Here is a 16,967-nt window from a genome sequence, read left to right as displayed (position 1 = left end):
ATTTTTTAAGAAGTTAAAATGACTGGTACCATACTAAATGATCACAAAGGCACATAGTTAGACAATGACAAATTGCCAAGTGATGTTTTTACACATGTTCAGTTGGTGGATTGTAATGTGGCCTCTGATGATACCTGGATGGATGTGCGAACAGTGGCCACAATCCAAAAAACCTCTGAACATGGGGAAATTAATAAAGTCTCTCACATAGCAATGGACAGAAAGGAGGGAAAAATATATTTCCATTTACCAATGTGTTTAGCCACAAGTGAAAAAGGCCTGAGAAAGGTGAGTCCTGAAATCAGTAAGAATTTGCACTTCTTATGTATGTTAGAGGAAGTTGAAGACAGGTATTATGCTCCCATCACTGTAGAAGAGGAATGCAATACATTTGCAATGATTGACACTGGCGCACAGGCCACAATTATGTCCAAGTCCAAAGAATTGGTAAAAAGTATTATTGAGGGGAGATTTCCACAGAATCAGATCACAGTGAGGCAAAATGAAGGTCCCGTGCATAACTTTAACAGGGAGAAGGTGCCTATTATAGGTGTTACCGATGTTGACATAAAGATAGGAAAACACAGAAAACAGGAGGTATTGATCACATCTATTTGTGAAATTCCATTCCTGATGGGGACAGATTGCCTGAAAAGATTGTCTCCTCTCATAGATGGGGTGAATGGAGTACTGTGGTCTTTAACCAAAAAACCATTGAGAGCTAAGAAGCTAAAATCACAAAACAGCAATATAAATGAATGTCACACCGTTGCCAAAACAAATGATGCAGTAGAAGTATATCTCCAGAATAGCTGTATACCTAGCGTCACTGTTATCTTGATGTGTCAAGATAAAATGCAGAGTGAAAATGAGAAACAATCTGTACAAATATATTTAGACCCTAGGAAAAAATGGCAGACTGCAATAGATGAGCACACATTACGTTTTTTATTCAAAAGAGAAGACATGCAAACAATACTACTCCTAAAACAGACACAGAAAAACACATTGCTACTCTTGCTGAAATACACATGGAAGATGAGCAACCATGGGTTCACATTGGTATAAATGGCTATTCTAAAATAATAAAACCCACCTTAGTTCTTGAACAGGAAAGAAGCTTTATTAATGAGAAATTACTGCAAAAAATAATGGAGAGGGAGGAGATCCCAAAATTTAGAATTAAAAACCAATATGTCTCTGGTTTGGACAGTACAGACTTTGAAAACCGAATTGCAGGCAGATGTATGCTGAAGATTAGTATTGGACAGAAAACAATTCCCCATAATGTGTGCATAGTGAGTGGGACACAAAATGACTTTTACATGGGCAATGACATCATGCACAGAATGTGTATGGTGTTAGATTTCCTTAATCAAAAAATGTGGTCACGCCTAGGTGGGCCGGCACCTGAGCTTCAAGACAAAAGAAGGGCTTATCATTGCGCACAACTGGTCCCATATGCAAGTGAATTACAGCTGAGGAAGGATACTATTATCCCTGCATTCACCAGGAAGGTTGCCATAACACTACAATGCAAAAATGGACAACAGATGAAGGATTCTGATGCATTTGTGTGCTTGAATGAATCCATAAAACAGCAAGGCCTGGATTATGAATACATTCCATTGATAGAGGTTGGTGAAGGGTCTGTAAAAATGTTGGTGAATAATAAAGGATGTCAAGATATTCATTTAGAGGAAAATTCTTCATTAGGAATGGCCATACAAAGATCACATTATACTGCAGATTTCAATAACATGGTGATTTGAAAGATCCCTGAAAGGTATGTAGATGCAGGGGGTGTGTTGCCAGAGTACCTGGATTCTCAGCTCAAAGGAATCTTTAAAATTAATTCTGTGTACCCTTATGAATCAAATGAGACAGTGTGCTGTCATCAAAAGGATTATATAACATTTGACTTAAATGAAAATGAAACAGAAAATCAGCCCATTGAAGTGGAAACTGATATACCAAAATATTTAAAAGTGGCAGCTTTACAGAGAGACACAGCCACACAATTAGAAGAAAGCACAGAGATTCATCCACTGGAAGATTTCCCAGAATGTTCAAAGATGGTAGAGGAGCAGATTTTATCAGCAGATGCATGCGATTGCGATGAAGATAGAAATTTAAATGAGAAAAAATATTTATGGAGTTTAAAGATGTCTTTGCTATAGATGCTTATGATTGCGGCCTAACTAATTTACGTGTTGCCACACTACCGGAAGGGTGTGGTAGAAGCCCAGTATTTGTATGCCAGTATAGATTACCACTGGCATGTTTAGAGTCATTAGCAGAAATAATGAAAAATGTGGAGTCTCGAGGGCATTCTCAGGCCTATTCATAGCACATTCAACACACCTATTTTAGGTGTGTTAAAGCCAAATGGTCAATGGCGTCTATGTGCAGATTTGAGAGAATTAAATAAAAGAGTGCCAGTGTCCAGATGCCCACTGCCATTCATTGATCAAGGCCTGGCTCAGGTGCATGGCTCAAAAGTGTTTACTACATTGGATCTCACATTTGGATATTGGTGCGTGCCATTGGCAGAGGAGATTCAGAATTTATTTTCATTTTCATTTGATAAGACCCAATACACATGGGTTAGAGTTCCATCCGGGTATGTCAACAGTGGGAGTGAATTTGGAATATTATTCAGAAAGGCCATGCCTGATGCAGCAGAAAGAGGAACCATAGTTTACGTGGATGACGTCCTGATAAAAAATGAAAGCTTGAAAAGCCATTTTGATGAAATAAGACATGTTCTTGGCCAATTGCAAAATGCAAGCGCCAAAGTATCTTTAAAAAAGGCACAATTGTGCAAGAAAAAAGTGTATTTTCTAGGCCATGAATTGACTGAACATGGACTAAACCCACAAAAGAAGACAGTGGAGGCCGTACAAAAACTAAAAGACCCTAGAAGTGTGAAAGGTTTGAAAAGTTTATTAGGAATGACGGGCTATAACAGAAAGTTTATTGAAAATTATGCTGAAATTACTCAACCGTTGACTAAACTACTAAAGCTAAATACACCCTGGAAATGGGAAAAAGAGCAGTCAGAGGCAGTGGCTAAATTAAAGGAATGTCTTATAAAGGCACCATGTTTAGCATACCCCATAAAGGATAGGCATTTCTTTATAGAAATAGGTTTCTCTGAACATTGTATGTCAGCAGTGTTATCACGAAAACATGATTTGAATCACAAAACCATTGCTTATGCAAGTAAGGCGTTTTCCCAAGTTGAAATTAAATTCAGTGAATGTGAAAAGGCCCTTTTGACCACTGTGTGGGTGCTACAGCATTTCCGCCCCATTGTTCAGGGAGAAAAGGTAATTATTGAGACCAATCATCAACCTTTGCAGTTTTTAGAGAGTAAAACAATTAGGTCAGGTAATCTAGCACAGTCTAGAATCACTTCATGGACATTGGCATTGCAAGGTTTTCCTGTAGAAGTGAAATATGGGCAAAATAAAAAGAGCTCAGTTGCTCAAGGTTTGGCAGATCTACATGACTGTGCAGCTGAACATTTATCAAACGAAGTAGAAGTGGAATCTAATTTACAGGAGTTTGGACAATCACCACACAAAGCTTTTGATGAAAAGACATGCAAGGATTTGCCAACTGTATATGTTGACAGTTGTGCTTTTCACATTGAAAATGACAGTAATAAACAATTGGTGTCAGGAATAAGAAATGTCTGGCTGAGAAGTGAAGGCATTACCAGTATAGGGATGAGAATTGGGGCTAGGAGCAGTCAAGTAGCAGAATTGGCAGCCATTTATACAGCAATTACTACTGCAGTTGATAATAAATTTAGTGAAATTGTCCTGGTGACTGATTCTGATTATGCACAAAATAGCTTTGTGGAATATTTGCCTGGCTGGAAAGCAAGAGGCATGATTACATACAATAAAAAGCCCCTAAAACATGGAAAATGGATACAACCATAGACAAATTGGTGTCAGAGAATGATTTGACAATATACTGGAGAAAAATTTGTGGACATTTAAAAACTCCAGGAGAGGATAAAGAAGGAAATGATAAGGCAGATCATTTAGATAAAATTGGGGCTGTGATTGGAGAGTTGCTACCTATTGAACATTTACTTGGTGAAATACAAATTGATGCAGTTACACGCTCTAAAGCTCCAAAGGAGGTGGAACAACCAGTAGTACAATGGAGTTATGATACAACAGATCAAGATCTGATTAAGGCACAAAAAGATGATACCATTTTGGGAATTTATTATAATCATTTGATAGACCCTGAACAAAACCCTTCAACAGAAAATGATTGTGTGGGAAAAGAAGAGTTGAGGGTGCTATTAAAGAATAAGAAACACATTAGACTACAGGATAGACTCATGATTAGAGAGTCCATAACAGGACAAATACAGTGGGTGGTACCCCTTTCATTTAGAGGGCTAATGCTATACCCTGCACATGATGCAATAACTGCAGGACACAGAGGTTCACAAAAAACATTGGAGATACTGAAAGATTATGCTTACTGGCCACATATGTCCCAAGATGTGGAATGATATACTAGGGGATGTCTAGTATGTGTCCAATTTAAACCTGCTTCACCAATGCATAGAGCCCCATTAATAAAAAGAGGCTTAACTCTTCCATGGTCAGATTTACAAATAGACTATGTAGGGCCTGTAAAGAGGTCAAGCAGGGGGAACCGGTATATTTTGAGTGTGGTCTGTTTAATGTCAAAATGGATAGAGTGTATTCCTGCACCAGAGTACGCAATAGGCAGCTACATTACTGGTAAATCATATATTTTCCAGATTTGGGTTAACACAAAGAATAGAATCAGACAGAGGAAGCCATTTCACAACCGCTCTAATGAGTAAGGTGTGGCAAATACTGGGAGTGAAAAGAGAACTATATATTGCATATAGACTCGGCTCTTATGGTGAAGTTGAACGCTGTAATAGGTCTGTTGTGGACATATTAAAGAAGTTTGTAGAAGCGGCAGGTTCCAGCTGGGATTTACGTTTGCCTCTGGTTTTGATGGCAATCAGATCAACTCCTGCCAAAGCAATAGGTATTAACCTTCGTAAAGTATTGACAGGTAGGCAAATGGTGTTGCCACAGCACCTTCTATACAGGACACATGAGCAAACACCTGTAAGCGCATCTACAGTTCATGAACACATAGAAGAACTGAGGAAGCATTTACAACATGCATTTGCTTTTGTGCAGCAGATTTTAGAAAGCGCTGCTGACAGTGCAAAATCATATTATGATAAAAAAAGACATCTGTGAAAGAGTCTAGTGTGGGTGATCAGGTGTATAAATTTAATTTTGGAAGTAAACATAAAAATTCTAAATTTCTGGCTGCCTGGCAGGGGCCATTTCAAATTATAGATAAGGTATCTCCAGTAGTTTATAAAATGTTGAAAATTGAAGGTGAAACGGTAACAGAACAATTTGTTCATGTTAACCAAATTAAGCCCTGGCACCCCAAGCATGAAGTAAAGAGGCTGGAGCGTGTAGAAACAGATCAGGTCCCTTAAATACATGAAAGAAGACACTTGAGTCTATTCATAGGGCCCAACAACAGATACATGAAAATAGAAGTGATTGTTGTAATGGAATAGATGTGAATAAAAAGACTATGGGCCTCATTACGACCCAGGCGGTAAGTTACCGCCTGGGCCGTGACTTTACCACCATGGCGTAAACTACGTTTACGCCATGGTGGTTGGCGGACTTACCGCCCCATTCCGAGTCTGGCGGGGCGGTAAGTCCCCAATCCCCATTTACCCTTCCCCATTCCCATTTTTGCCCCATAGGGCATAATGGGAGTGGGGAAGGCGTTAATTACGCCACCGTAAATTACGGTGGCGTAATTAACTCCATGGTCCCTTAGCGCCATGGATTTTAACACCTGCTAAAAGCAGGTGTTAAATCCGCCATGGCGCTAAGGGACCTCGTACTCAGGCGGTAAGGGTCGGCGCTGTTTACGGCGCCGTAAACCCCTTACCGCCTGAGTTGTAATGAGGCCCTATATGTGATGATCATTAGAAGAGGGCTGAAACTAATTAAATTATTTTTACAAAGTTGAAATATGTTAAATGATCAATGATGCTTTATGTATGTTTATTTTCTCTCTAACATGTGCTTAATTTTAGAAAGCGAGAGAAAAAGGGCGAAATATTTTTGAAATATTATTTATTTTCGGTAAAAGGATGAAATTAGTATTGTGCTATGCACTTAATCTGTTTCTTTTCAATGAGATTTAGAACTCTAACCTGTCTTTTGAGGTCAGAGGTCACAGGACCAGAGGACACGGGAGGTGATGGAGTCCTGGAGTCCATGGGATGAAGATCAAGTGATGCCTGCCTCCGGATGGAGGTGAAGACAAAGTAACCAGGATACCAAAAGAGATGACTCCTATGGAAAAAGCATCCAAGAGTGCCAGGATGAAAGAATGCCCCAAATGAACCAGATGATGTGATGTTGCTGGTTGGGATGTCTCAGAGGCAAGAGTGCCAGGATGAAAGAATGCCCTAAATGAACCAGATGATGTGATGTTGCTGGTCGGGATGTCTCAGAGGCTGACAACAGTAGAAGAACAATAAACTTGCTGTGTTGTGAATGCATTAATTCAGATGTATCCTGGAAGTATGGAGTTCCACATCTTTATTATTTTAATTAATTATTTTAATTTGTTATGTTCATTATTTATTTTAATTATTTATTTTATTTTATTGTTTTATGATTGACTTCAAGTATAAAACACTGGACTATGGACACTTCAGTTGGGAAGAAATATGTAAAATATTTTATAAGAACTGATGGACTCATTTAAGGTTAATTTTGATTTTATGGTAGTTAAACAGTGATTTATTGTGAAAAGTGTGAATATTCATTTTGTTGCTTGCTATGATGAAAAAACAAACAGGAGTACAAGTTGGGTTTCTTCCAATCGTGGCTTGGACCACTGCCAAATTGTCAGAAAAGGAGGGATAATGGAGTATAATTTATAGTGCTTTGAAATATAGCGCCTTGAAGTATAGCGCCTCACTGAATGTGATAGCATTCTGTCGCCAGCAATAATGTGGCACACACATATAGCCAGTCCTATATTGCTAACATAACATATGAGTATGCAGATGGAGACATGCTGCAAGTTAAAAGTGCACCAGATTTTTTTTTCTCTTTTCTCTTCCTTGAAATGCCTCATACACAGGAGACTACATTATTTATCAAATTGACTGACTTAATTAACAAATACTAATCACTAGTGCTAACTCATTACCATTATAATGTAATCTCTATGTGAAAAATGAGGTGGAAATGCATGTTCTGAAATTCGTTTTCAAACGGCACTAGGATATTTTTTTCTCTTTCTGTTCACTGTGGTTGCGGCAAGCAGAATCTGCATGCCAGGAAATGATTTTAGTTGCAGTTGCGTACTGTAAAAATGGGCGATTGTGTGGAAGGAAGGGTGATGCTGTCTTTTTAATTTAATTGGGGCAAAGTATCTGCAGTGGCCCCACGTAAGCAGAGTGGGACGGTGCAGGGTTCTGCTGGGGAAAGTCTGACAGAAAAAGTTCAGATTGCTTTTGCTGTGCTCCCGAGACGGATGATCTGGATGATTGAGCTGTGAGACAGATGTGCCTAGTCTCAATTAGCACCGGCTTGAGAACTCCATGTTCTCGCTGTGCACTTCAAACCTTCAAGATTACAAAGGCAACCCCTGCTTTCTGGGCCCGTTCTTCGGAGGCGAGCAAAGTGAGGTCATGTGTGGGAGAGAACTACAAATCTTTGGTAAATATCCAAAGTTGAATTTAGGTTATTGTGTTCTGTTGTATGACTGACTTTCTAAAAATATCAGGCAGGCAGAATAGCCAAAGGGAATCCCCTGCATTTAATTGCCATGTTATAATGTTAAAAAGTGAATTTTGTTCTGTCGCTGTATTTTTTCTCTCTTCTTTTTGTTACAGACAATGCGGTAATACAAATGGTAAGAGGTTTATTTTGAATTTCAATTATTTCTAATACACAATATAAAAACAGAATGTGTATAGAGTTTTGTTTTACTCTTTTCTTGGTGCCTTTGGAACAATACTGTATGACACGGGGAAGATTTCTTTTTTTAGGTAGTACACTTGTCATGTTTCCCATGCAGATGGAATAGATCGAATTAGCAATGATAAATAGTTGTGTGCGTGTGTTCACCCAGTGCATGGTGTTTGGGTGAAATCTAATACCAAATATATATTACTGGGGGTCCATGAACCAGTGATGAATCAGTAAGGAGGGCTATGGAAGCATAGATCACTGATGTAGATAAATCAGTGATAACGCCACAGGTTATTGATAATGCTCTATGTGAAATTGTGGTGTTTCTGAATGTAGGTCCAAGGCTCTCTATAGATCACAAGAACATTATAATAATAAGGAAGGTTTTGTGTATGTTGGGGCCATAAATAGAACAGGAAAGTTATGCTCACCACTAAGTAATTTATCACTAAGTAATTTACCACCAGAAAATAACACCAACAGGGTATACTACTAAATTATCCCATATAGTATAATAAGCATGGTCACTGAAAGGAGGTAAGGCCAAACCCAATCTAAATGCAATGATAAGTCATCACCAAATTACCACTCTTTTTTGGCGGTAAGAAAATACCGCCAGACCACAAATCTACACAAAATATCCAACAAACCATGGCTGCCGACAAATGTAGTAGACAGTTGGCCTAGACACGACTAAGGATATCTGGTCCGACCGCCCTGACCAGATGGCCTGGCAACGATGAGGTTGTACCTGCCTTAAGGCCACTGACCAGGTCCAGGGCTGATTCCACCACCTCTGTACCCTGGGAATGGGGCTTAAGATGCCATCTGAGAACCAAGGCACAACCTCTCTTCCCTGCCTCCCATGGGCTGGGTTGAACCACTCTGCCTCTGCTGGCGGGGAAAAAGCTGTCTGGTCTGCTAGGACCACTGGAAAGGGAGACAAGCTCTCCCCGCCCAGATCATACCCCCACAGGGGCTCCCATGGTGGGTGGGAGTTTCAGGAATGATGGAGACCCTTGCGGTGGTGCCACCACAGCGGCATTGCCTTTCACTAAAGCTTGGCTTAGAGGATAACTTTCAATAGATTGCAGTGAGACAGCTGATCTGGTACATACAAAACCCAGACGCAGAATTAAGTAATCTACAAATGAAAGAGCACCAGGTACTCCATGAACATGTGGTGCACCATGGGCGAGAGTGGTGGCCCCTTTCTGTCTAACCTTGAGTCCCGTAGTAAGTGGCTCAATGCACCAGCACAGAGGATGGCTATCCTAGGCCAATCAAGGCTCCACAGCACTGCGTTATCGTTATGGTTTAAGTGGGATTCTAACTTAGAAGTGTTTTGTCAAAATCGTACAGATGATAGCTTTGCCCAATTGCCTCCTCAGCTAAACACATACACCAAAGTCTGAACCTGTGGTTCCTCTTGTATTGAGCCAGTTAACCATTGCAACAACACATCAAAAGTAGGGTATAAGTAACCTGTCTGATGATGGTCTAAACCCAGCTCATGTTCCCTATTAATGGGTGAACATTCCAACGCTTGGTGCCTCACAATGATGTGGAGAGCTGACATCAAAGGATCAAAAAGCAACATCACTATGAACACTTGGCCACAACAAGCCAGTTATCCCTGTGGTAACCATTCAGACACCTCCTGCTTGAAACCAAAAAGTGAGAAGGATCATGAGGCCCCGCCTTCACGGTAAGTATTCATACAGAAAAAAGAGATCAAGTGGGCATTTGCCCCTCTGGTCCGGTGAAGGTTACTGTCCTCCCTGAGCTCGCCTTAGGACACCTGCATTATTGTTTGACAGGTATACCACCACATCAAACTCCACAACTGCCACTTCCACGAAGCGTGCTGCTGGACACTTGCGCCCGCCTCACCCGGTAAGTGAAATGAACAATATGAGTAGTGATTTCACACTAGCGGCCTGATGTCCTCCCACGTATGCTACAGCTTTCATGTCTCTTCACAGTGCCAGACTAGAGTCAATCTCAACAGGGTCTCCTTGCCCTGCTGATTGATAACGATATTGATATTGATATTTGATTTTTATTGCGCTCGTACACAAGTGTTTCAGAGCACGACGGGGCAAGGGAAGGGAACAAAGGAGAACAAAACAACAATCTTACTAGGCCCAGTGACATTGAGAACACGCATGTGCATGGGAGAGGGGAAGGGGAAAGTGCATGGGAGGGGGGAGAAGTGGAAAGTGCTGAGCAAAGGAATGAAAATAAATAATAAATACATAATAAAAAGCAATAAACAGTGGTAGTGCAGCCAGCAAGTGGTAAGCACTAGGTTTAGGGCAACAGACAGGGTATGTCTGATAAGTGCCAAAAAAGGGGTGGGGGAGCTGTAGGGTTACAGATACAGACCCCGGTGCAAGGGATTGCCAGGAGGCAGTGTGGTTAGGTGGCAGGGTGAACAGGTACCTGGGCCTGAAAGTCATGGGGTTACCCGTGCACAATGCCGAGACAGAACAGATCAGCAGGGTAGAGGAGGAGCGAAGGCAGAAGCAAAGAGGAAGTATGAAGAGTCCATAATTCTGGCGAAGGAACGAAAAAGAGGATGTCAGAGAGGGTGTGTCTAGAGGAAGCACTGCAATAGGTGTCAGAAAGAGGGAGACCAGGGTTGGAGGACAAGATATCCCTTTTGAACTTCTTTCTACCAGACTTAGTGAGAAGGTAAGGGTAGTCAATGGAGAAGCAGTTGGAGAAGATAGGAGAAGCAGAAAGCACCATGGGTGTGGTAGCGAGAAAAAGGAGGGAGAAGCAGGGTGGGCAGGGGAAAGCAGGTAAGAGTGGAACACAGAGAACAGTGAAGTCACTGGGCCAGCAAGTTACAGAGATGCAACAATACAAGCAAAGTGCAGAGCGAGTTCGCAAAACACAGCAAAATAAGACTCTTAATTAAAATACAAAACACAGCAAGATTTGACTTTTGACCAAAATGCAAAACACAGCAAGATTTGACTCTTAACAAAAATGCAAAACACAGCAAGATTTGACTTTGGCCAAAATGCTAAACACAGCAAGATTTGACTCTTAACCAAAATGCAAAACACAGCTAGATTTAACTTTTAACCAAAATGCAAAACACAGCTAGATTTGACTCTTATCCAAAGTGTAAAACACAGCAAGATCTGACTTTTAACCAAGCTTCTGCCAATCATGTAGCATTGGCTGTGGTTTAGGTAGATAGTAGGTAGGGACAGTGGGAATGTCGTTCATCCATTCATGTGCCTCACAAATTAGATGATGAGGCATTTGGCTACCTTATGAGACCCATAGTTACTCCTGCTGTTTACCCACGCTTAATTGATATACTACACTCGATATTCAGAGCACTGGGCAGAAATCACCTTTTGTAAACACCTGCCATGGGCCTACTGCCATGGGCCTACTTTTTTAAAATTAAACAGTCGAAACCCCTGGTCCGCACCGGTTGTAAGTCAGCTGCTAGATGTCAGTCAAATGCGCAACAGTGGTTTCAAACCCTGGGAGGGGAAAGGAGAGAGGCAACCACCACAGCTGGGGCAATACACAGGAAGGGCCCGGCTCATATCCAGAGTTGGCCTGTCCTTGGAGGGGGACATGCTTCCTCCAGCTGTGGTGACACTCAGCCTGCTCCGCCATCTGGAGGGGTGGGAGGGAGAGATTGGGACCAAGCACAACTGAAGCGAGAGGGGTGTGCCTGCTGCACACACTTACATCACTGGTGTGGTGAAGGGTGGTGCAGCACCCCACATAACAGTGGTCATCCTGGAATGCTGGGGAAAAAGGTGCTTGGTGTTGATGGGCAAGAGCATGGTTCACATGATACTTCGACTGCTGCACCATGGCCTGGGGCTGTAGCTCGATGACCCATTTTCAGTATGAACTGACTGCTGGGGAGCTGCCAGGCTGCTTTGCCTTTGCACTGCTTGGAGGGGAGACACACCCATGTAAGAGGCCACTGCCCGAGGGGGCATGCTTTGGTCGATACCTGTCACAGTGGCCAAGGCTGGCCAAGCAGTCCAACCCTTGATGGACCAAGCATGCCAAACGATCCAGTGTATTGCAGGGAGCCAGACGGCCAGGCTGCTCTGTCGTTGAGGTGAAAGTCATTTGTCAGCAAGGCACCCTGCTGGGCCGGAAAATAACTTGGCCACTCAGAAAAGCATCCCCAATAGGCAAGGCTCAGCCCTTGGTTGTCTTGGGGATCTGCAGAGCCTTGGTGTGGCAGCAAGAACTAATGGGTGCCAACAATAAACTAGTGGAAAGAAACTATGCTTACTTGTCATCTATGCACCCTGGGTGACAGAGGAGGAGACCAGGCCAAAAGTGTCATGCCACCTCATAGCCACAACAGGAGTATATTAAAGATCTGCGCGGCCATCTGGTCTTCTGGAGATGGCCAGCCCTCTGGACTAACATGCGTTAATTTAATCAACTATCAGAGGACATGGCATGGAGAGCAGACAACTGGCATTGAAAATGATCACAATGGGCTGAGGTGGACCATACGTATGGCCCCCTGGCAAAGACTTCCCCCGGCGCATAGCCCCAGGAGGCAGAACACAGGGGTAGCATGGTGGGCAGTGGATCCCTTGATAGGGTAACCGCTAAGCGCCTGGGAGTATAGCGCATCAGGGGGACCGCCGAGGACAAGTAGAGTGCACTGCTGGATACACCATAGCTCTCAAGCTAAACTGTTTCATGGAGCCAGTCATGATGTGATTCCTCACAGAAGCGAGCGGGTGAAGAGGTCTCACAAGGCCTGCTTGGGCACTTGTACATTCAATAACATGTAGCAACATGTACCCATGACAGTATGACCCAAAGGCATGCAATACGTACAGGCAACCATTGCTGAAGTACAAGCAGCAATCCTGCTGCTCCCAGAACCAACATGTTAGGGAAAATTCTCAGGGATGGCTAATTTCCCTTACCTAATGAGTCCCTCAGCAGCTTTGCTGGATTTCTAGTATTTATTTTTTCACCTGATAAGAGTGTGAGCCTATTTACCCCACTCTTACATGTGTTTTGCTGCGAGAAGGGTGCCTTGCAAACCTGTAGCGGTCAAAGAAGTCTTGTTGAAGTCTTGTCGAAGTTGCCTAACCCTATAAGTTGCAGTTGCAGCAGCAGAACTGTGGTCACCAATACAATTGTCAGAACTGTAGTAGTTGACTGAAGTAGAAGCAGAAGTCAACAGTGGGGCAAGGGAGCCTGCTCGCACACTATCATAACTAGAAGGCGTTGCTGGAGAGCGAGCAAATCCAAAGAAGAAGCATCCTGAAAAGACTGTCTTTAAAAGACACTGCAGAGGTTGCAAGTAGATGAGTTGTCAAGCAGAAGTGGCACTTTTGGCTTCAACCTTGTTCATTCTTTTCTAGGAATTCCATTGGTGCTGTTCTTTTCTTTGTGGAACTGGAAAGGGGAATCCAGTGGATTTTGATTTGTTTGAACCTTTAATTTCTTTGGAACTTTTCAAGACTTTTCTTATCCTTGGAGGAATTGACTTTGGGACATTTCTGGGGAGCAGGATCTTCCCATAAGTAGAAGTCATCCAAGACACTGGTTGTTCGGTAACCTTTAATTTATGTTTTTCTTTTTTTCATTTAAATATTTTTGCTGTTTCGTGTGAGGTTTAGTATTTTGCATGCTAGGAGGTTTCCCTTAGATCCTAGACTAGCTACGGAAGCCCATGGTAGAGTAGGTTTAGTTTGGGTTTATTGTTTATTTTGTTAAAATAAAATGTTGAACCTTGAGAAAACTAAACATAGTCTGGAGTCTGTCATTACTGACCCCTCACAAATTGCAGCTCCTCATGTGTGAAGCACAACTTTCTCGGTGCCCCTTCTCCCTCACCTGTGCTTCTTCATGGGGTTGTCGGTCTTCCTTGTTGCTCCGGGGCACCTGTAGGCTCACAACTCTACTGCCCCATCCTCATCCAAATCCTCGCTATCTCAGCAGAGCCATCCCACTCATGGTGCTTTCAATGACAATAACCACCCCCCCCCCCCAAAATAGGCTACGTGACACACTACACAAATGAGTGGTCCTGAAAGGCTCCATAAGGCACCCCCAAAAAAACGAAAATATAAGTGATGCCCAATTGAAAAGGCAATACCTAACGTAAGCATGCACACACCCAATGTAAAATGATACAGGCAATGCCTAACGAAAGGCTCGCTCACACCCCCAATAAAAAGAAATAGGATATGTGACACTGAAGCTCCATGGCACCTATACCATATCTTGTGTGTGACAATCCTCTGTCTTCTTACCTTCTCACTCACAACTGTTAATACATGCTGCACCTCTTAAATGTGCCTGTCTTGGGTGTGCGATGCATATGCGACATATGCATTCTGCATGCGGCCCATAGTGCATGATTTATGTGCTAAAGCCCTGTACTCTTAATCGCTACACTCTTGCCTTCGTAGTTTCATGAGCCACAGCAGTTTCTCCTGCCTCTTGCCACTTTTTACCTCCTCCTGCCCTGTATTGCCTCCCAACCTCACTATCTGCCGATGCCTAGTAGTGTGTGAGTACCTGCTGCCCACCAGCACTGCCTTGGAGTGATTGCTGTTTACCCATGGCCTGTTCTACTGTGACTCACCTGTAAGGCTCTGTTACCACATCATCTGCCTTCTTGGGACTTCCACCTCTCTGCTCCACCACCACAGAACACTAACACACCATCAGGACCTAGCTCCAACACACCTGCCTCAAGGGGTGCCATGTCTGCTCCATCGTCCTCTCCATCGACCAGCACTCACAAGGTGAGGCAAAAGGCTGCAAACTTCAGCACCACTGAAGTTAGCAATCTGGGTGATCAGGTCCTGGCAAAATATGATGCCCTCTTCGACCCACAGACACAGCTTGGTTCAGTTGGATGTCTGAGGATCTGGGACCTCATCACAGCTGCCATCAATGTGTGGGGGTGGTGGTCCATTCCAACGAGAATGTGAAGAAGCACTTGGAATACCCAAAACACCAGTGCAAGGACAAGGAGAAGAAGGCCCTCCAGGCAGGTGCCACTGTGGAGGAGCACCGTACGGGCCAATATGGAATGACACCTCTTCAGCTCTATGTCCTGAAGAGGTTCTACACATCGCTGCAAACCCAGATCCTTGAGTGGCAGTCACGGACTGAAGCTGCTGGCAAGTACCCAGAGGGTGCACTACTCAACAGTGTTAATGTGTACTGCGTGGTTATGCATGATATCAGGTGATCCCTTTTGTGCACTGTGTGTGTGTTGCACTAATGTAAACTGGCGTGCAGCCTCATGCTGATGCAAGGCATTTGTGATGGCAGACATCTGTGAAGTGGACAAGCATAGGTATGTGCACTGCCAGTACTTGGTGATTAAGTGCACTTGTGCAGATTCGGTGAGAGTTGATGACAGCAGGCACTCAGATAGGTACAGATATAAGATCAAGATTTTGGGGGTATGTGAGGGACATAAATGCACAACACCCTTATGAGTTGCACAACTGCAAATGAAGTTTGCATCAAGCACACTCAGCAGCTGAGACTGACACATGTGTATGGATGACTGGTGAGATGTTGTTGCAATGGACTTCCAGGGATGGCTGTGTGATCTTTCAGCCCACTGCATGAGGAGCCAGACATGATGTGTCATCATGGCATTTGTTGTGTGAGGCAGAATTATATGCAGTACCCTTTGGGAACACCACACAAAATTAAGACTACAAGTGACAGTACAAATTCACATTTGGTACAAGCCTGTACTACACGGTAAAAGTGGTAGCGATGGCTGAGCAGCCAGACTTATCTCAAGAGCAAGTGAGCAGTATCAATAGTTAAACAAAGGACAGCAATTACCATGACTCAAACAAACACTGTCTCAAGGTTTCTGAGTAAAAGAATATACATTTATTTACACATCAGTTGTATAACAATTCACTAAAGTAAAAGAAGCTCAAAATTCACACTCTTAATACACCACACCACTCCCAATAATTTCCAGACAAGTTGAGCTCACAAAATGAAGTGGGAGCAAAATGGCGTTTTAGTCATTCAAAAGGGAGGGAAAGACAATCATTACGACCCAGGCGGTAATCTTCCGTCATTACCGCCATGGCGTAATGAGCGTTTACGCCGTGGGCCGATGGCGTAAAGAGCGCCACATTACGACCCATCACGCACAAGCATTACGCCATGGCGGTAATGCAATTAACGCCATGGCGGAAAAGGCCCCTACCGGCATCGTAAAGCGAGCAAGGTGCACTTCCGCCACCGTAAGTAGCGGCCACCGTAATTAGCGGCCACCGTAATTAGCGGCCACTGTAATTTGCGGTGACCGTAAAAAGCAGGACCGGAAATAGCGTCATCGCGCCGGAAGGGGAAACAGCACGTCGGCCATCTTTAAAAACACAATCCATTGCCATCCTACCGAACAACACCAGATCCAACCCTGACACCTGTCCCAACCAATCACCCACCCATCCAACTACCCAAAAATGCCTAAAGCTGTTAAGAAGGCATGTGACCGCCAGCGCCAGGAAAGATTTAGCCGGGAGGAACTCTGCATGCTTGCGGAGACCCTGCAAGACAACGCAGCTGTCGTTTTCGCCCCTGAAATGACCAGGACAGCGATAGGGAAAAAGAAGGCCATCTGGGCCCTTGTGGCCGAGCGCGTCAGCGCGGTGGGGACCGTACCCCGCACCCCACAGCAGTGCAGGAAGCGCTGGGACGACCTCCGCATACGGGTCAGAGCGGTCATCTCTGCGATCCGCAACCTTGCAATGGGTACCGGTGGAGGGCCGGAATCCCCACTAAAACTCCAACCGTGGGAGGAGATTTGTGCAACCACGATTGGCATGGAAGCCATTGAAGGCGTCGGAGGGATGGAAAGGGGAGCTCCGACATCAGGCGATGAAGGTAGGTGCCTCAAACAAG

Source organism: Ambystoma mexicanum, chromosome 10, assembly GCF_040938575.1.
Source record: "Ambystoma mexicanum isolate Mex_15411 chromosome 10, UKY_AmexF1_1, whole genome shotgun sequence".
Lineage (NCBI taxonomy): Eukaryota > Metazoa > Chordata > Amphibia > Caudata > Ambystomatidae > Ambystoma > Ambystoma mexicanum.
This window is presented reverse-complemented; position numbering follows the sequence as displayed.